This window comes from Hyperolius riggenbachi, chromosome 1 (genome assembly GCF_040937935.1).
Source record: "Hyperolius riggenbachi isolate aHypRig1 chromosome 1, aHypRig1.pri, whole genome shotgun sequence".
Taxonomy (NCBI): domain Eukaryota; kingdom Metazoa; phylum Chordata; class Amphibia; order Anura; family Hyperoliidae; genus Hyperolius; species Hyperolius riggenbachi.
The window spans coordinates 73,170,067-73,191,096 of record NC_090646.1 but is presented as its reverse complement, the minus strand read 5'-3'; the positions used below and the strand labels follow the sequence as shown (position 1 = coordinate 73,191,096).

The window sequence follows — 21,030 nt, the reverse complement described above, 5'->3', positions numbered from 1 at the left end:
TAAAATGATATTTATCGTTTTTACTAAAAAAACGATATTTATCGTTTTTACTAAAACGATATTTATCATTTTTACTAAAAACAATATTTTTCATTTTTGAGAGGGAAAAGTTCCTCTCCTAGGTGTGTGTGTGTGTGTGTGTGTGTGTGTGCGTGCGTGCGTGCGTGCGTGTGTATACTGTATTTATGTGTGTGTATGTGTGTGTGTGTGTGTGTATATGTGTGTATATGTGTGTATATGTGTGTATATGTGTGTATATGTGTGTATATGTGTGTGTATATATACGTGTGTGTGTGTATATGTGTGTGTGTGTGTATATATACGTGTGTGTGTGTGTATATATACGTGTGTGTGTGTATATATACGTGTGCGTGTGTGCGTGTGCGTGTGCGTGCGTGCGTGCGTGAGTGCGTGCGTGTATACAGGATCTTTTCAAAAAATTAGCATATTGTGATAAAGTTCATTATTTTCTGTAATGTACTGATAAACATTAGACCTTCATATATTTTAGATTCAAATACACACAACTGAAGTAGTTCAAGCCTTTTATTGTTTTAATATTGATGATTTTGGCATATACCGTAGCTCATGAAAACCCAAAATTCCTATCTCAAAAAATTAGCATATTTCATCCGACCAATAAAAGAAAAGTGTTTTTAAAACAAAAAAAGTCAACCTTCAAATAATTATGTTCAGTTATGCACTCAATACTTGTTTGGGAATCCTTTTGCAGAAATGACTGCTTCAATGCGGCGTGGCATGGAGGCAATCAGCCTGTGGCACTGCTCAGGTGTTAGGAAGGCCCAGGATGCTTCAATAGCAGCCTTAAGCTCATCCAGAGTGTTGGGTCTTGCGTCTCTCAACTTTCTCTTCACAATATGCACGCACGCACGCACGCACGCACGCACGCACGCACGCACGCACGCACGCACGCACGCACGCACGCACGCACGCACGCACGCACGCACGCACGCACGCACGCACGCACGCACGCACGCACGCACGCACGCACGCACGCACGCTCCTACAATAAATGGGAAAGATGTTTGGATGTTTGTTACTCGATCACGCAAAAACGGCTGAACGGATTTGAATGAAATTTGGCACATACATAGTACATTACCTGGAATAAAGTATAGGATACTTTTTATTCCCATAGCCAAAAAGAGACAAATACAAATTTCACTGGAAAATGTAAATTGCAGCCATACACTGTTACACTGGAGGTGTGTTTAGCTTCTAAGGGTAGAATGGTTAATTTGCATATATTCAGCAATGATGCACTGTGAGACATCTCAAGCTCACTCCAACCTGTATTATCACAAATTCTTTCTGTTTTAAGAAAGCAAACTTTTGTTTTTCTTAACATCTTAGTAAGGGGGCTTTTAGTACCATTGTAGTCACTTACACACTCCAATGAGTTCTGGGTCACCATGAGCTCGCTGGGTAGTCTGTACTAGTGATGGGCGAACACCTGGATGTTCGGGTTCGGGAAAGTTCGCCGAACATGGCCGAGATGTTCGGCATGTTCGGGCCGAACCCCGAACTTTCCGAACATCCAGCTTTTGGGGGCCCTATGGGGTCGCAGGCATAAGGGGGGAGCATGCCCCGATCGCGGGGGGGGTCGGAAATTCCCCCCACCCCCTCCGCTAGCGCTCCCCTCTCTGCCCGCTTCCCCATAACAAAGTTTCAAGAAGTACCTGCTGTGTCCGGTGGTAGTGTGGGTGGCTGGCAGTGGGCGGCACTATGCAGTGACTGAATGAGGAGGAGGAGTCCGGAGAGTGACGCGTTGAGGGAGGCCGGGCAGCGGGCGGTTCAGCAGTGAACCGCCCGCTGCCCGGCCTCCCTCAACGCGTCACTCTCCGGACTCCTCCTCCTCATTCAGTCACTGCATAGTGCCGCCCACTGCCAGCCACCCACACTACCACCGGACACAGCAGGTACTTCTTGAAACTTTGTTATGGGGAAGCGGGCAGAGGGGGGAGTGCTAGCGGAGGGGGTGGGGGGAATTTCCGACCCCCCCCCCCCCCGCGATCGGGGCATGCTCCCCCCTTATGCCTGCGACCCCATAGGGGGGCCGTATTCGGCCGAACAGGGCCCTGTTCGGCCGAACAGGGGCCCTGTTCGGCCCTGTTCGGCGGCCATTAGAAGTTCGGGGCGAACCCGAACTTAAAAGGCCGAACACCATCAGGTGTTCGGCCGAACGCGAACATCACCCGAACAGGGTGATGTTCTGCAGAACCCGAACAGTGGCGAACACTGTTCGCCCAACACTAGTCTGTACCTCTCGGTATTACAAGCCCTACTGCATAGAGCCAAATTAATCTATGCCATGCACTGATAAGGATCAAACAATCCAAAACAGTCTGTATGCATGTTGGATTATCATGGCTCTGTACAATTTAACAAGTTGACACATCATTGCATTCCAGCGGTTCTGGAGGTGTGTTTAGCTTCTAAGGGTAACAATGGTTAATTTGCATATTTTCAGCAGTGATGCAGTGGGAAACATCTCAAGCTCACTCCAACCTGAATTATCGCAAATTCTTTCTGTTTAAAGAAAGCAAACTTCTGTTTTTCTTACTCTGTTAATGATAGGGTTCTCAAACTTTGCACAGTTGGTTGTTGGGTGACTAGGGTTATTATTCAGAAAAGTGGTTGGAGCCTATAAAAGCCAATCAAAATTCACCTAATGATTTTCAAGGGGAATATTTACATTTCTGCCATTCTTGCACTGTTAATAGCACAAGCCTCAAACCTGGTATAGTTGATCATTGGGTGACAGGGGTTCAATTTCAGAAAGGGGGTGGAGCCACAAATAGCCAATCAGATTTGTTTCATTCCAATGCAAATTATTGTTGCCAAACACCACAAAGCTCACAAACTTGGTAATTGAGTAATTGATTAATTGTGTGTTAGGCAGTCAAACAGTGTCACGGCGCCAGGATTTAAGCTGTGTCAGGCAGTCAAACAATCCACTTTACTCCACTTCCAGAGGTATACTCAGATCTGCATGCTTCCTGTGTGACTCGTTTAGCCGGAAAGCAGAAAAGCAGAAAGAAGTCTCTCTCAGTGGGTAGCAGTAACACTTTAATTTTCCATACAAGGCACAATAAAACGGAGTAAAAAACACTTACATCAAGAGGGTCCTATGCCAATATAGGACCCCCTCTGGACATATCGCTTCCCACCCTTGTAGTACTAAGGCCTCGTTCAGACTATACGCGCTGCCGTGCGCATTTTGGCAGCGCGTATAGTGTGCGACACGCAAGAACGGTAGAAGGGCATAGACAGCCCTTCTACCGTTCCCATCATATGCGCTGCGCGGCAGCGCGATTGCGCTATCGCGTGCTGCACGCATTTTTGGGAATCGCAGCGCAGATCCCATTCATTGTAATGAATGGGATCTGCAGCGCAGCGCATAGGAGCGCAGATGGCGTGCGATCGGACGCGTTGCGTTCCAATCGCACAGCCATCTGCGCTAATGATGTGAACGAGGCCTAAGGAACATGAATAATCGATCGCTGGTGCCCAGCCCGCTCTTGTCCCCGTAATTGTGTGTTAGGGTTAGGAAAGTGGGCACAGCCAACACCAGCCAAATACATAAGCGGGCAACACAGGGTCATAAGTGGGCGGAGACAAATACAAATTGTACTGGGAAAATGTAAACAGCAGCCATTCTTACACTGTTAATGGTAGGGTTCTCAAACTTTGCACAGTTGGTTACTAGGTGACGGAGATTAATATTCAGAAAAGTGGTTGGAGCCTACAAAAACAATCAAAAATGACCTATTAATTTTTCAGGGGAATATTTCATTGCTGCCATTCTTGCACTGTTAATGGCACAAGCCTCAAACCTGGTACAGTTGATCATTGCGTGACTGGGGTTTACATTTGTATAAAGGGGTGGAGCCCCAAACAGCCAATCTGATTTGTTTCATTTTAATGCAGGTTATTGATGCCAAAGACCGCAAAGCTCACAAACTTGGTCATTGAGTAATTGAGTAATTGTGTGTTAGGGTTAGGAAAAGTGGGCACAGCCAGCACCAGCCAAATACATAATCGGGCAATGCTGGGTCATCAGTAGGCGGAGACAAATACAAATTTCACTGAGAAAATGTAAACTGCAGCAATTCTTACACTATTGATTGTAGGGTTCTAAAACTTTGCACAGTTGGTCACTGGGTGACTGAGATTAATATTCAGAAAAGTGGGTGGAGCCTACAAAAGCCAATCAAAATCCACCTATTAATCTTTAAGAGGAATATTTAATTGATATAAGCAGATAAACCGAGAGCCCAATATAGTGTAGTAGGTATTAGCCCGAATGGAAGAAATGAAAGGTAAGTATTATACTTACAAACAAGGGTTACCGCTGAGGCAACCACTGTATAGGCAGGTGGGGAGTATAAACCTGTCCCCACTCAGGATTAAGATGTCGCTCTCTGTGATAGAAGAAAAGGAGGGTACAACACCCTTCCACCAAGGGTGGTTCACTGGATGAATCAATGTACAGAGGCGCCAGTAGGATAAAAGATACTAAAAGGTTTAAAACATCTAGGTGGCGGTGGTGGACCGACCGACCCAAAACAGACACGATGCTGTCAATTAAAGTCAACGAAAATTTATTCACATACTCCAACAAACACTGCGACGCGTTTCACGGGCATAGAACCCGCTTCTTCAGGCATTAAACAATAGGAGTATCTCACTAAAAAATGACAGAGACATAAACCATATCAGGGAACTGTAAACAACATGTTGTACACTTGTAAATGCAGATTTAGATATGTATCAGGGGGAGAAGGTAATGAAAGGGGTAATTGAGTGCATCGTTAATTGTACTGTGTATGGGAGGTGAGAGGGGGAGTACTGTTAGTCAGAACATTGTGGGAAGAAATTACTGGGCAGGGGGAGACAGGAGGAGGCAACACAAATATATCACCAGGTATTATGATATGTGGTAGTGGGGAATGGGGAACAGAGAGGTGTATGATTATGAGCAATAGTACAGTATTCATAGACTAGATAAAACGTAAAAGGAGTAAATTGCTTACCAGCTCTAGGTCCTGATAGGGTTTGGCACCTCTGTGCTCAAAAACCCCGCTCTGGACCTTTTAGATCAGTGTCGGTGCAGGAACGATTGGGAAAGCGTGGCTGGAGGGCGTGGACCTGGATGGTAGCCAGGGTAGGGGGCCAATGAGGTGAGCGAGGGGGTGTGGACAAGGGAGCCAGCCCTGTAGAGCGTAATGGGGAAGGGGGCGTGTCTTCGCGGAGGCAGAGCGGTGTGACGATTGAGTCTCACCGCTTGCCTGAAGTACGCATGTGTGAGTGGCTGAATATGCCACGTGTACAGAAAGGCTCTGGGGAGTTGTGGGTATGGAGGGCGCCTGCGCATGAGGCAGGGACCGCCATATTTGTTGGGGGAACAGAGGGCAATGTAAGGGAGGGGAGGCCCGTGGATGAGGGAATGACCGAATGTCAAACCATGTCATTAGATAGGCAAACGATGTTTAGAGCTTTGAGGACACGCATTAAAACACAGAATCTTCCTGTATTTTCAAACGAACGTGGGATTGTTTAACAGATTAGTAATAGTGATGAGACGCTGCCATCTAGTGGCCATTTTAGGTATATATCGTATTAAAGTTATAGAGAAGGTTTGCAAAGGATGAGCTGTTCCAGAGAGGAATTGAAAACGTATCTAATGCTGATAGTGATGTTGTGTGTGTCCTGGTGCTAGGATTGGTATAAGTAAACAGATCATAACTTCCATCATGATTCGAGTTGCAATCATGAAAGGAGAAGGATCCAAAGGGGTAAACATTAAAACTATGCAAAGCTACAAGGATAAATCCGTTGAGGGACTCCTCCCCGTTACTCCGCACCGCCCCAACATACATCTACATATATATACATAGAAGAAGTGATCAAAATATATCGTATGGGGGTAATATACATTCAAGTGTATACGTATTGACACATTTTCGTATATGGTTGGTACATATGAATTCTTTTCATATGACAATATTCCTATATAACACAATAATAGTAAAACATATATATATATATATATATATATATATATATATATATATATATATATATATATATATATATACATATATATATATATATACATACACACACACATATACACACATATATATACATACACACACACACATACACACTTATAAAAAGAGGTAAAGTGAGATAATAAAGAAGTAAAAAAAACTTAAAAAATGATAACACAAACATGGATGCAATAGATAAAAATTCAACACATATAAACGTAAAAAATTACTAAAAGGAGAGCGCCAGATTAAAAAGAGAAATCAGTTGTACTTGAGGAGTGAACCTAATAAATTTTCTCCAGTACCTCGTTGAGGCCATCTGGAGTTAGTGTTTTCAGTAGTTGTATCCAGTACATTTCTCGTTTTTTGGCTACCATCCAGGTCCACGCCCTCCAGCCACGCTTTCCCAATCGTTCCTGCACCGACACTGATCTATTTAAAGGTCCAGAGCGGGGTTTTTGAGCACAGAGGTGCCAAACCCTATCAGGACCTAGAGCTGGTAAGCAATTTACTCCTTTTACGTTTTATCTAGTCTATGAATACTGTACTATTGCTCATAATCATACACCTCTCTGTTCCCCATTCCCCACTACCACATATCATAATACCTGGTGATATATTTGTGTTGCCTCCTCCTGTCTCCCCCTGCCCAGTAATTTCTTCCCACAATGTTCTGACTAACAGTACTCCCCCTCTCACCTCCCATACACAGTACAATTAACGATGCACTCAATTACCCCTTTCATTACCTTCTCCCCCTGATACATATCTAAATCTGCATTTACAAGTGTACAACATGTTGTTTACAGTTCCCTGATATGGTTTATGTCTCTGTCATTTTTTAGTGAGATACTCCTATTGTTTAATGCCTGAAGAAGCGGGTTCTATGCCCGTGAAACGCGTCGCAGTGTTTGTTGGAGTATGTGAATAAATTTTCGTTGACTTTAATTGACAGCATCGTGTCTGTTTTGGGTCGGTCGGTCCACCACCGCCACCTAGATGTTTTAAACCTTTTAGTATCTTTTATCCTACTGGCGCCTCTGTACATTGATTCATTTAATTGATGCCATTCTTGCACTGTTAATCACCTGTACCTGGTACAGTTGGCCATTGGGTGATTGGGGTTCAAATTCAGAAAAGGGGTGGGGCCACAGCCAATCAGATTTATTTTATTTCAATGCAAATTATTGATGCCAAAGACCGCAAAGCTCACAAACTTGGTCATTAAGTAATTTTGTGTTGGGGTTAGAAAAAGTGGACAGAGCCAGCACCAGCCAAATACATACCTGGGCAATGCCGAGTCTTCAGTGGGCGGAGACAAACACAAATTTCACTGGGAAAATGTAAACTGCAGCCATTCTTACACTATTAATTGTAGGGTTCTAAAACTTTGCACAGTTGGTCACTGGGTGACTGGGATTAATATTCAGAAAGTGGGTGGAGCCTACAAAAACCAATCACAATTCACCTATTGATTTTCAAGGCAAATATTTAATTGCTGCCATTTTTGCACTGTTAATGGCACAAGCCTCAAACCTGGTACAGTTGATCATTGGGTGACTGGGGTTAAATATTTAGAAAAGGGGTGGGGCCACAAACAGCGAATCAGATGTGTTTCATTTCAATGAAAATTATTCATGCCAAAGACCACAAATCTCACAAACTTGGTCATTGACTATTGACAATTGTGTGTTAGGGTTAGAAAAAGTGGCCACAGCCATCAGCAGCCAAATACATACCTGGGAAACATTAGAACATCAGTGGGTGGAGAAAATTACAAAGTTAACTGCCAGAATGTAAACTGAAATTTGGCACACACATAGTACATTACCTGGAATAAAGTATAGGATACTTTTTATTCCCATAACCAAAAAGGGGGCAGAGACAAATACAAATTTCACTGGAAAATGTAAACTGCAGCCGTTCTTACACTGTTGCACTGGAGGTGTGTTTAGCTTTTAAGGGTAGAATGGTTAATTTGCATATATTCAGCAGTGATGCCCTGGGAGACATCTCAAGCTCACTCCAACCTGAATTATCGCAAATTCTTTCTGTTTTAAGAAAGCAAACTTTTGTTTTTCTTAACATCTTAGTAAGGGGGCTTTTTAGGACCATTGTAGTCCCTTACACACTCCAATGAGTTCTGGGTCACCATGAGCTTGCTGGTTAGTCTGTACCTCTCGGTGTTACAAGCCCTACTGCATAGAACCAAATTAATCCATGCCATGCACTGATGAGGATCAAACAATCCGAATCAGGCTGTGCATCGCCGCTCGGCCTTTTGGCTTAGATCAAGTGTGTCTGTATTTGGTTCTGAGTCAGGAGGTTTAGTGGGGGGTCTCCTTTTGGGGGCCCCGGGAACATCAGAGGGGCGAAGGTCGTCTAGCTGGTTGCTGCGATGACGGAGCCCAGGAGAACGCCACTGCGCAATTCTGTGCGAATTCAGGTGGATAAGGAGGCGGTGAAGGAAATCGGTCTGAAGACTGTGTTGATGTGCTGCTGGATATCCTAGATCTACAGGTAACAGAGATCTATGCCATTCAGGAGTTTGTGGAATTGGGCACTTATGATCTTTCTCTTTATACCGAGGAGAAATGTCTTGCACTGTGTGAAAATTGGAAGAAGCTGGTTCTGGAGGGTACTTATCCTGTGCTGCAGAAGATCCAGATCACTCCCATGTTTGACCCTGGGGTGAAGTATTTGACTGTCCATTGTTTGAACCCGTTTATGGAAGTGCACACAGTGAGGACCTTTTTGAAGCAATATTGTGAGGATATTGGTAATGCTGAGAAACTGTATAACCCTTATAAGATGTATCGGAGTAAGATCAAGTTTAAGGTGGTTTTGAAGAAAGACTCTGATGGGTACGGTGGCACTGTGCACCCTCCGGCTGCCTTTACCGTGGCAGGTGAGAGATGCACGGTGTACTACCAGGGGCAGCCGAAGTATTGCCGATATTGTTTCCTATATGGCCATTTCAGGGACCAGTGCCCCAATAAGGCAGCCTGCCGCATTTGTAGGCTGAAGGGACACATGGCCTCTGCGTGCCCGGCCCCCCGTGTGTGTGATCTCTGCGGGTCGGCCGAGCACATGGCACGAGACTGTAAGATGACCAGGGGGAGGAGCTTATTCTTCTACGCTGAGGTGGCTCGGGAGAGCCGTAATATGTTTGCTGGCTGGGGTGCTAATACCACCGGGCGCTCTGTGCTGGCTGCTGCTGCTGATGTGTTACGTGCTACTGATACTGTACCTGATACTGTACCTGATGTTGAGGAGCGGAGGGAGGCGTCCGGGCCGGTGGCAGAGGAGGGCGGAGGTTCTGCCGGCTTGGCGTCTCACGTGACTGCTGCAGAGAGTGGTGGGCGTGGTCAGGAGAGCGGGGCTGCAGCGAATGGGGAGGTGTCTGTGGAGCGTGGGGAGGTGACTGGTGTGGGTGCTGAGAGTGGTGACGTCAGTGAGGTGGTCCCGCTCTCGGCGATTCTGGATACTGTTGCCGATGTGATTGGGGAGTTGGAGGAGTTGCTGGATGATGCGGCTGTGATGGATGTGACGCTGGGTGGTGAGGAGGTGGATGTTGGGCTGCTGGATGTGGAGAGTGAGGAGGGTGATGAGTACAGTGAGGAGGATGGCCGCCAGGAGACTGGGGTGAGTGACGAGCGTGCGGCGGAGGTGACAGCGGCTGTGATTGCGGAGGTGACTGGTGTGGGAGTGGCTGGAGTGATTGTGGGAGTGGCTGGTGAGAGTCCGTGCAGCCAGGCGGATCTGTTTGCGGAAGATGGGAATGTGACGGCTGAGGAGTCCGTGGGTGATGATTCTTGTGTTCAGGCTGTGGAGCGAATGGAGGAGGAGACTCGTGGAGAGAGAGTGAGCGGAGCTGCACCGGCAGATGGTGACGTGTCTGGGGAGGAGGAGCCGGTGGGTGACGCTACTTGTGTGCAAGCCGTGCTGCGGGAGGAGGAGGAGGAGGCCCTGGCACGGAAAGTGGATGTGCAGAGTGGGTCCGGTGTTGGGAAGACTGCGGAGGTGATTGCGGGGGTGAGTGAGGGGCAGGGGGTCACCCAGGAGCGGGGGAGACGGCGGGAGGAGGCGGGTCAGCCAGAGAGGAGGGAGGAGTCAGTATGCAAAGGTAAGGTGAGCAGTGGGATGGGCAGCGGGAAGGTGCAGAGTAGCCGAGCTGGGAGTAGTAGTTCCTCAGGAGTGGGGTGTGTGGCCAAGGTGCAGAAGAAGCAGACTGCGGTGTTGCTGCCGAAGGTAGTAGGTTCTGGTGAGGTAAAGGAGGCACGGGGGGGAGAGGAGCCCATAGATTGGGGTGCAGAGATGGATAAAAAGGAGGAGCAGGATAAGATGGAGTGGGAGAAGCAGAAGTCAAGGATGAGGCATGGAGGGAGGGGGAGGCTGAGGAAGGAGGAGGAAAGCAGAGTAGGAGGGGGTAAGAAGCTGAAGTTGGGGGTAGGGAGTGCTCCAGAGGTGCCCCTGTCACCTAATCCGTATGTTGTACTGGAAGATTCGGATGATGAGATGGAAGTTCAGGTGGAAGATGCTGGGCAGCCGGACAGCCCTGCTCCGCAGCCCAGGAGATGCGTTGCAGCGTCTGGGAGAGAAGGAGGTGATCAGACTGTGTTATTGGAACATAGTATACCCAGTGTGCGGCTGGATAGGCAGTATTATGAGCCACTTGAGAGGGACTGTGTGATACAAACTAGAAGTTGTGTTAAAGAGATTGTGAAGGTGGTGGAAGAGACGAATAAGTTGTGGAATAGTATGTCGGATAATGTTACTTTACGCATAAAGATTGTAATAAGAGAGATGCTTGGAGAAGATACCGCTATAACAGCGAGGAGGTATGGGTTTCCATTGTGGCTTGTAAGAAGGATGCAGGTGTATTATTATAACATGTCAGATTATCATCAGGATGATATGACTGTGAGGATAATGGGGTATTATGTGTCTAAACAGGGAAGAGTGTGGGGAAAATTAATTTCTGGAGGATATTGATTTTTTATGACCTAAGAAAAAAGTTTAAAAAAATAAACGCCATATGATGATTGGACTGATTCCTCTTTTAACCACTTTGTCCTCCTTGACGTATAAAAACGTCAAGGAGGACAGGCGCGCTCCCGCGCCCGATCGCGCGCGTGCACGCGCACTCCCGGCCGCGGAGTCGGTAGCCACGGAATCAATGTATCGGGCTGGGGAGCCCGATCATTGATTCCTCTCCCCCGCTGAAAAAGCGACAGCTTCTCTCGGAAGCTTCGCTCTTTCTGAAGCTGTGTCCCTCTAAGCGTTCATTGTACGCTTAGAGTGACGTCATGTAAAAAAAATCGAGATTGCCATCTTGTGGCCAAAAAGTAAAACTACAAGCAAATACCCAAAAACATCACACAACACCAATATTTCCCCAAATAAAACACTTTTATATCCCACCCTCCCAAAAATGCCCACATAAAATGTTTAATAAAAAAAAACAAAAAAAAAACATTACTATAAAAAAAAAAAAAAACATAAATATTTACCTAAGGGTCTAAACTTTTTAAATATCTATGTAAAGATGAAATATTTCTCTCTATTTTTTTTTTTATAAGCTTGTAAATAGTGATGTATGCAAAACGGAAAAAATGCTCTTTTATTTCCAAATAAAATATTGTCGCGATACATTGCGATAGGGACATAATTTAAATGGTGAAATAACCGTGACAAATGGGCAATAACAATACGTGGGTTTTAATTATGGAGGCATGTATTATTTTAAAACTATAATGGCCGAAAACTGACAAATAATGAATTTTTTCATTTTTGTTCTTATTCTTCCTGTTAAAATGCATTTACAGTAAATTGGCTCTTAGCAAAATGTACCCCCCAAAGAAAGCCTAATTGGTGGCGGAAAAAACAAGATATAGATCAGTTCATTGTGATTAGTAGTGATAAAGTTATAGGCTAATGAATGGGAGGTGAACATTGCTCGGATGCATAAGCTGAAAACGACTGAGATGTTAAGTGGTTAAGGGGCATTTATGTCTCTATGGAGAGATTAAGACTAATCTGAGGTAAAAAAGGAAAAAAAAAAAAAAAATCAGTGGGTGGAGAAAATTACAAAGTTAACTGCCAGAATGTAAACTGAAATTTGGCACACACATAGTACATTACCTGGAATAAAGTATAGGATACTTTTTATTCCCATAACCAAAAAGGGGGCAGAGACAAATACAAATTTCACTGGAAAATGTAAACTGCAGCCGTTCTTACACTGTTGCACTGGAGGTGTGTTTAGCTTTTAAGGGTAGAATGGTTAATTTGCATATATTCAGCAGTGATGCCCTGGGAGACATCTCAAGCTCACTCCAACCTGAATTATCGCAAATTCTTTCTGTTTTAAGAAAGCAAACTTTTGTTTTTCTTAACATCTTAGTAAGGGGGCTTTTTAGGACCATTGTAGTCCCTTACACACTCCAATGAGTTCTGGGTCACCATGAGCTTGCTGGTTAGTCTGTACCTCTCGGTGTTACAAGCCCTACTGCATAGAACCAAATTAATCCATGCCATGCACTGATGAGGATCAAACAATCCAAAACAGTCTGTATGCATGTTGGATTATCATGGCTCTGTACAAATTAACAAGAAGACGCATCATTGCATTCCAGCAGTTCTGGAGGTGTTTAGCTTTTAAGGGTAACAATGGTTAATTTGCATGTGTTCAACAGTGATGCACTGGGCGACATTTTAAGCTCACGCCAACCTGAATTATTGCAAATTCTTTCTGTTTTAAGAAAGCAAACTTTTGTTTTTCTTACACTGTCAGTGGCAGGGTTCTTAAACTTTGCACAGTTGGTCACTGGGTGACTGGGATTAATATTCAGAAAAGTGGGTGGAGCCTACAAAAGCTAATCAAAATTCACCTATTGATTTTCAAAGGAGTGGAGCCACAGCCAATTAGATTTATTTCATTTCAATGCCAATTATTGATGCTAAAGACCACAAAGCTCACAAACTAGGTCATCCTTGACTAATTGTGTGTTAGGATTAGAAAAAGTGGGCAGAGCTTACACTAGCCAATTACATACCCGGGCAACGCCGGGCGACCAGCTAGTGTGTGTATATATATATATATATATATATATATATATATATATATATATATATATATATATATATATATATATATATATATATATATATATATATATATATATATATATATATATATATATATATATATATATATATGCTTACATACATACACACACACACACATACATAAATAGATTTTCAAAACACTAAACACAATTTGTGTACATTTGACTCAAAAATCATTCATATAGACGCTTCCTTGCAATATCAAAACAAAGGCTCTCAAATGAACACTCACATGAGCCAATTGGTTAAACACAGTCACCAGGTGTGCACACACACAAGTGCATAATTATGCACACACCAATCAGATTTTTAAACACTATAAAAAGGCAACAAGATGCCTATCTTCAACAAAAATGGATGGTGTCAGAGCAAGAGGGAGAGTGCGGATGGGGGGAAGCATCCAGACAGAACAAGGTGGAGTTGGAGGAAGAGGAAGACCCGGAGGAGGCATAAGAGGTGGACAAAGAAGGCAACAAATTCTTTCGAATGAAATTCCTGGTACGCTTGTGGACCATGTGATAAACCATGGACTTACAATGAGGGAGGCTGGGTTAAGAGTTCAGCCTAACCTAAGCAGGTACACAGTGGCATCAGTAGTTCGCGCATTTCGTCAAGAGAACAGGTGAGGAACCTATCTTCTGTCAGCAGTGTAGTAGTGTGTGTAGGAAACTTTTGTGAATACTTCACATAAATCGATACTGTCCAATTGCAACTGGATTTTTAGATTTTGAAGAAACCCATCGCCACCCAGGTCTTTACTGTAAAGGTGGGTACACACATCAGATAAAAGTCTGTGGGAAATGAAAGATCACAGACCAATTTTACCCCCTACCATGTAGTATGAGAGCATATCTACACAGTCTATTCTATGGAGCTGAACTCCCCATCAGACAGAAATCTTTGCAAGATGCTGCACACACAGATGCTGTACAGACACAAAAGTTCAGTATCTGCACAAGATCAGTTCCTGCAAATTGTATTCATAGGGCTTGATTCACAAAAGAGTGCTAACTGATAGCATGACCGTTTTCACGCGAATGACCGTTTTTGCGTTGTGTGCGGTCGCGAAATTACGCATGAAACATAACATTTTTGTGCGCAAATGCAAATTTTTGCGCGCAAACTATATTGTTTATATACACAGATGCATTACCTGAGATCTGATATCCAGGCAGTTTATTGGCTTGTTTGGTTGGTCTTGGCTTCCCAATATATAATTTCGGTTTATGTTTATGGTTTCAGTTTTTTTTTTTATACCTTTAGAAAAAAATTACATAACTGAAAGTTTTCTGTCTAAAACAAAATACCACAGCCTTTTCTTGCCATATGTAGTGTTTAGAGTGTTTTGTCCTTATTTATTAGTTGATGTTATAATTATGAATTCAGGGTTTTGAGTTCAGGGTTTTTCCATATTTTGTGCTCCCTGTAATCCCAACAGCTTTTAGTACAAATGGACTGATGGGGCCCATAACTTGTCTGAGAATGGATTTACCGTGTGATGGCTTACAGGTGGAGGTAGACTACCTGCTGTGATAATAACATCAGTGATTGGAAATAAGCAATTGTCTTTCTCTACATTTTTTCTTTCATTGTGTCAATAAGAAGTTCATTGCTACTAAAAGAGGAAGGAGGTTTTTGTACGGCTCTGTATCACTGTGTGTATGGGGAGCTCCAACTCTGCTGACAGTGATAGACGGCTTCATCTTCCTCCTTCACACCAGTGATTCTGAGAGTGAAATCCTGTCCATATCCTCCAGATCCACTGAATCTGGCTGGAGCTCCAGAGTAAAGCGCATCTGCTGATCTGACAATCAGTGCTGGAGGTTGTCCTGGTTTCTGCTGGTACCAGTGTAAGTCATAGCCGATGTGAGTACTGGCTTTACATGACATGGTGACTGTATCTCCTGGACCGGCAGTGATATCATTAGGAGACTGTGTCAGTGTAATCTGCGCCCAGGAGCCTGAGGAGTATAAAGAAACTGATTACACAGTATTATAGTAACTTCCATCATTAGTGTCTATGCACTGTAAGTGTAACACATTATCCATAGTATTGCAGTATATGGCATTATGTGACGCTCTCACCATGAATACAGAGCAGTATGGCGGCCAGCAGAAGCCCCTGAGATCCCATCCTGGTGTCTCTGCACTGACAGACACAGACTACTGAGATGTCACCTGTACAATGTCTCCTATATAACAGCTGCAATCACTAGGGGGACACGCCCACCTCACATAGGTCACACAGGAAACATGCAAATGATGTCCTGTCCTCACATGTCACACCTGACTTCTCTGCATTACATGACTGAGCACTGATTCTCTATTTACTGGCAACAGAGTAATAACATGTTCTTGCTAATATAACCTGCTGTAAAAGCAATATAGAGGTTGCCATTTCTGATTTTGACATCATTTTTGAAAATATGAATTGGGAAGTGATAAAGACAGAGGATCAGCATTATGATAAGACAGGGTAAGGGTGATGACACACCCCCTCCTCATGTATATTACACAGAAAACATGCAAATCAGATCCTTCCTGACTTTCAGAGGGCAGAAGGAGGGACAGTTTTATCATAACATCAGCTGGCTAATAATGATTCCCAGCCATACATAACATGGAGAAGGGAGATATATTTATTCTGCAGGTTATATTGGTCATATAGTCCATCATTACTTCTCCTTCACGTTAGCATTGAAAAATAGGCAATTATTAAGGAACTAGATATAAACCTTGATGTAAGATAAATATTTTAGCAGATAAATACAGATATGCACATCAGAATTAACCACCCTACGACCGCCTAACGCTGATTGGCAGCTGCAAGGTGGCTCCTCCAGGACCGCCTAACGCTGAATGGCGTCAAGTCCTGGGGGAGTGTTTTGCAGAGGATTGTGCGCACCAATGCATGCGCATCCCTGCTTGAGTGACAGAGCTCTGCTCTGTCAACAGTTTGCCTGCAGCGATCGCCACTAGCAGACTGTTAAGACTGTTAGACAGCGAAACCACGGTCTATTTACATTGTACAGTGCTGCGATCAAATGCAGCGATGTACTGGGGACAGCCGTGTCACTTGGCTGTCTCCCTGGGGATGCTCCAAATGTGATCCCCTCTTATAGGCAGATGACTATGAGAGAGGTTCTTTGTAATAGGGAAAATTTAATTTAAAAAAAAAATTCTATTTTATTTAAAAAAGATAGCTTACAAATCGATAATAAAAAAACCCGCAGCAGCGATCAGAGCCCACCAACAGAAATCTCTGTAGGTGGGCAGAAAAGGGGGATGGATCGGTTTGTGTGCTGCATTGTATGGTTTTGCAGCAAGCTATTAAAGCTGCAGAGCAGTGAATTGTAAAAAATAGATTGGTCACTAGGGGGGTGTAAGCCTGTGGTTCTTAAGAGGTTAAGAGAGGACATTCTAAGGGGGAAATAGAGGGGTTTTGTTCGTCAACAGGGATTAGCCTATACAGATAAACATATTGTAACGATTGGTGTCAGCAACACAGATTTTTCTGATTATTGGTGATCTGCAGTATCACCAATAATACAGATGCTATACCTGATTATGTGGTGATCTGAAGAATCACCAATAATACTAGTATAGCTAGACACAGGACACCCAATGTGGTATAGTGTTTTGTGCAACAGAAATCGGAGAGGTTATCTCCTGAGAGGCAGGAGATATAGACACTACTGCAGCCAAGGATTCCCTGAGGGGCAGGGAATCGGACTGTACTGCAGCCAGTGGATACCTGAGGGGCAGGGACAACTGATTGGAGTGATATGATGAGGATTGGTCTGCAGCTAGAGATTCCTTGAGGAGCAAGGAATCAGACTGTACTGCAGCCAAGGATTCCCTGAGAGGCAGGGAATCAGACTGTACTGCAGCCAGTGGACCTAGAGAGGTAGAGACCCACTGACTGTGCTGCACGATGGCCTCCAGAGGAGTTGGTGACCATAGGCCTGATATAGCAGCTAGTAACCACCTGAAGAGCAGGTGTCACAGGTGTACAGTAAGGCTGATTACCCAAGAGCTAGGTGACAGCCAGAAAGGTCAGACAAGCCAGGTCGGCAACACACGGACAGACAAAGTACAGAAGCGGAAGACTGATTCGGTATCCAGGTACAGGCAATGTTGGCAACCGATAATCAGATGGGCGGAAGTACCGAATCAGAGAACAGGAGAGTAGTCAGGAAAGCCAAAGGTCATAACAGGTAACAAATAATGTGTCACAGTCCTAGTCTTAGGTGTGAGGTCATTGGTCTCAACAGCTGGGATCTAGTCTAACAGATAAGCAGTGACAATGTAGTGATCTCCTAGTCTTAGGTGTGAGGTCCTTGGTCTCAACACCTGGGAACTAGTCTAACACATACACAGTAGCAAGCAATTGTACTTTAAGCTATCAATGGAATCTGACTCAGTGTGAATTCCCAGCTCCGGCTGGTTCTAACACACTGTGGGATCTGACTCAGGTCTGAGAGCTCACACGTAACTGTTCGCAACAGCAGACCACTTGCAAGTGACAGGCAAGTCCTATATATACTAAAAGCGCTCCACAGCGCCGCCCCAGTCACTCAGCCAATCCAGAGCCTAGCTGGAGTCAGCTGATCGGCATGATCAGCTGACTCCCCTTCTAGCAGCATAAAGGTCCTGTTGCTATCCATGCACTAGAAGTACCAGGCAAAGCAGTATCACGCTGCTGCGTGGCAGCAGCCGCTGGCTGGGACGCGGAGATAGCCGCCATGCCGCTTGCCCATGCGGCGGCATCTCCGCTATTCATTACACATATTCTTAAGAAATAATGATTTTGTAGTGAGACAAGCATTTTCAAGTGGGTCATCATCATCAGTGGGTCCTTCCCAAAGTAGTGGAAGGGCACTAACTGTACCACACTTCTGCCCAATCATTGCCCTCCAAGATTTTGCATAATAAATCTGAATTTTGCTACAAAATTACTACTAAAGCTCATTATTATTATTGCGTGCATGAAAAAAGGTGCCATGAAAAAAAGGCCCAGCTGGATATAGCAATAAATCCATTACAGTCTATGGCAGCACCCAAAATGTCTATAATCACCAGTGCCGTTTTTTCCTGGGTTAAAATATAAGATACACAAAGAAGCTCTGAATTCACCAATTAGTATCTTCTTATACTACAAACTTATTTTGTAATTTTTTTTTGTCACTTTTTGGTAACTTTTTCATTATTTTTTTTTTTTTTATAAAACTTGGAGTCTTTTTATCATTTTGAATCTCATCAAATTATTTATAAAGACAATACAACAATACTTGGGATATTTGGCCCAAAAAAGTCTCAAACTAGACATGATGATAGAAGTGCTATAATATATATTTATATATATATATTTAATCATGATAGGAGTATCTGATCAAGTCAAAAACTAAATCATTGTGGTTCTACAACAGATATATTTGCAAAACATAGGGTGAGAATTTAAAATTTAGCGAGATTGTACTCTTATAAAAAATAGAAAAATGACAGCATGAGGACCCTTAAAGTGAATGGGAACCGCATTTAAAAAAAAATGAAGCAAATACTTCCCTAAGGAGAGGGAAGGCTCTGGGCCGTATAGAGCCTTCCGTCTCCTCTCTTGGTGCTCCCTATCCTGTGCTGCCCCCCCCCCCCCCGTTTCAATCCCCCGCCGAAAGGGTATTTGGAAGTCTTCGGGAGCCGTGTCCCCCTGAAGACGTGCGGCTCCATACTGCACAGACGTGAGCGTGCAAGAGAGCGTGCTTGCGCAGGCGCAGTACAGGACGGCCCTTCTTCAGGAGCACTCGGGCTCCCTGAAGACTTCTGAAGCCTCCTTCAGCCAGGTAAAGCAGTATTTGACTAATTTAGTCAAATACTGCTACCGGGCGAGCCAGCACTGGAACGAGGGGACCAGGAGAGGAGCGGGAAGGCTCTATAGGACCCAGAGCCTTCCCTCTCCTTGGGTAAGTATCTGTCTCATTTTTTAAATGCGGTTCCCATTCACTTTAAGAAGAGGTTCCAACTATGGATGGTTGAGATTAAAATATTTCCAAGTTGATGCAGGATTATGCAGATTACATTTTGCATGCAAATATATGCAGTTTAAAAAAACAGGCAAACGAAATTTCGCCTTTGCAGTATCTGATTGGTGCATTTTTTAGCTTCATAAATTTGTACACAAAATCTGCATAATCCTGCATTATATGAATCTCTTTGGCCATTCTTAGTTCAAACCAACTCTCTGTCCAGCGAAGCAGAATGGGGATCATCTGGAAAAGGGCAAACAAGCCTGTGGCATCTACTACTGCCAAGTCATGGAATTCAACATTTAAAAGGGTTTACTTATTTACTGAAAGGGTTAACAAATATAAACATTCCTTTTTTTAGTTCATTGTTAATTTATTTTAATTTATTATTTTGTTTTTGTGGCCAAAATCCATCAACATTTATTTTTCATGTTGTCCACACATACTTATTTTTCATGTTGTTTACCTGTATTCTTTTTGCTGTATTTGAGAGCCTTTGCCTTGACATCTGCACCTGATACACCCCTACTGCCTAATGACACCCAGACACCGTGGATGCATTTGCAATGCAGTGCAGCCAGGAGGGAACATGAGTAGTGGGGACAGGACAACTAAGGTTAATCATGTATAATTTAATACCTGCCCACTGCTGTTCTTTTCATGTGACAAAGACAATTGAGTAAATAGCACAAATTAGAAGGGAAGGGAAAAACAAAAAATATCTAAAAACAGTTTAACCATTTAACGACTGGGCTTTCCCATCCCAGTGACCAGGCTATTTTTACAATTAAGTGCTCTGCAGCATTAATGGCTTGCTGCAGAGCGATACAACTTAGCAGCCAAACAGACCCCCCCCCCCCCCCCACCATTTTCTGCCCACCAACAGAGACTTCTGTGGGTGGGCTCTGATCGCTGCTGCAAGGTTTACTTTTTTCCTAAGTAATGTATTATTTTTTTAAATAAAATTATCTATGTTTTCCCTCCCCCAGATAGCCAATGACAGCGACCGGCTCTAATAGACATCGGCCTATGAGATCCGATTGCTCTGTATTTATTGCTTTTATTTTTTCATATATCTGTGCATTTTTTTTTGTTACCCTCCCTCCCCCCACCAGCCAATCAGCGCGATCGGCTGTCATAGGCTTCAGCCTATGACAGCGGATCACTTCCTTGCCGCCAGGGGGACAGCCTGACACGGCTGTCCCCAGTACAGCTCTGCAGTAGATTGCAGAGCTGTAGAATGCAAATAGATTTTGGTTTTGTCGTCTAATAGTCTGCTAGATCGCCGCTGGTAGACTGATGATGGAGACTAGAGTAGCTCCATCACTCAAGCAGAGATGCATGCGCATTGGCGCACGCGATCACCTGTAAAACCCCGCCCCAGGACATGACGCCTTTCATCATTAGGCAGTCCTGGGGATGTCACCTTCCTGACGCCTATAGGCGTTAGGTGGTTGGGAAGGGGTTAAAGGGTACAAAAAATACCTCAAGAATGAAGCATAGTTGAAATAAAAATAATTTTTTTTTTTTATTACAGCTATGCTTCATTCTTGAGGTAAGTTTTTCTTAACTTTTAAGGGCCGATGTAGTGGTGGAGATGTGAAGTCACACGGCAGGAGGAGCGAGCGAGGAAAATAAACCTGTAAGCTCACGTAGCATTTTTTTTGGAGCGATTCATTCAAAAATCGGTTTACCATATCTTTGAGTAGACAATGAGGTTGGTTCACTAAAAGTAACGCACACAAGCAGCGTGGGATACAATAAGTGCTCGCATACTATGCTTGGTCCTGTCAGTGTAGTGT

At 44.0% G+C, this 21,030-nt stretch overlaps 1 long non-coding RNA gene and 1 gene segment (V, D, J or C); both read right to left on the bottom strand.

Annotated features, from left to right (window-relative positions):
- Window positions 1–5,220, bottom strand: part of LOC137545463 (uncharacterized) — a 53,422-nt gene extending 48,202 nt beyond the window's left edge. Inside the window, exon 1 of the long non-coding RNA XR_011026044.1 lies at window positions 5,058–5,220. This is a non-coding gene — a long non-coding RNA (uncharacterized lncRNA). The remainder of the gene's footprint in view (window positions 1–5,057) is intronic.
- LOC137563083 (Ig kappa chain V-III region MOPC 63-like) overlaps window positions 1–21,030 on the bottom strand; it is a 662,489-nt gene that overhangs the window by 632,767 nt on the left and 8,692 nt on the right.